General features: G+C 51.8%; 1 protein-coding gene across 2 annotated transcripts in view; it reads left to right on the top strand.

Annotated features, from left to right (window-relative positions):
• The first annotated feature begins 309 nt into the window (after positions 1–309).
• gnao1a (guanine nucleotide binding protein (G protein), alpha activating activity polypeptide O, a) overlaps positions 310–598 on the top strand; it is a 150,330-nt gene continuing 150,041 nt past the window's right edge. The window contains exon 1 of one of the 2 annotated variants that reach the window (XM_080762335.1): positions 310–598. This exon is cut by the window's right edge and continues 555 nt beyond it. The gene's annotated coding sequence lies outside the window, so the exon portion shown is untranslated. The other variant, XM_080762334.1, reaches the window with a different exon arrangement.

Genomic DNA, 598 nt, shown 5'->3' with positions numbered 1-598 from the left:
GAGCAAGAGAGAGAGAGAGAGAGAGAGAGAGAGAGAGAGAGAGAGAGACATAGAGAGAGAGAGAGAGAGAGAGAGAGAGAGAGAGAGAGAGAGAGAGAGAGAGACAGAGAGAGAAGAGAGAGGGGTGAAAAGTGAGAGGGAGGGAGGGAGAAAGAAAGAGAGACGGGGAGAGAAAGATACACAAAATTACACATACAGGGGGAGAGAGAGGGCAAGACTGGGAGAGCGAGAGAGAGAAAGAGAGAGAGAGAGAGAGAGAGAGAGAGAGAGAGAGAGAGAGAGAGAGAGCATGCGCCTGTTCAGCTCAGCGCTAGGTGGTACTCGCTTTTTTCTTTCCCCCCCCCTCTCTGACGTCAGCATTGAGTGAGTGAGCCCCAGTGCTTCAGCCACCTAGAGAGAGAGAGAGAGAGAGAGAGAGTCGAGAGTCGAGAGAGAGAGAGCAGAGCAGAGCAGTACGTGTTAGTTAAAGTAGTTCCACCGCCCGTCCATTGTGAGCGATGCGAGGCTAGCGCTGCTCAACGCCCTGTAGCCGCCCAATAAATAAATAAATAACACCGAAGCGAAGACCCACCGGGGAACCGTGATTTATACACCGAAA

The sequence above is a fragment of the Protomyctophum bolini genome, assembly GCF_963924005.1.
Source record: "Protomyctophum bolini genome assembly, chromosome: 4".
In the NCBI taxonomy this organism is placed as follows: domain Eukaryota; kingdom Metazoa; phylum Chordata; class Actinopteri; order Myctophiformes; family Myctophidae; genus Protomyctophum; species Protomyctophum bolini.
The sequence above is the reverse complement of the archived record's forward strand: the minus strand, read 5'-3'. Positions and strand labels throughout refer to the sequence as shown.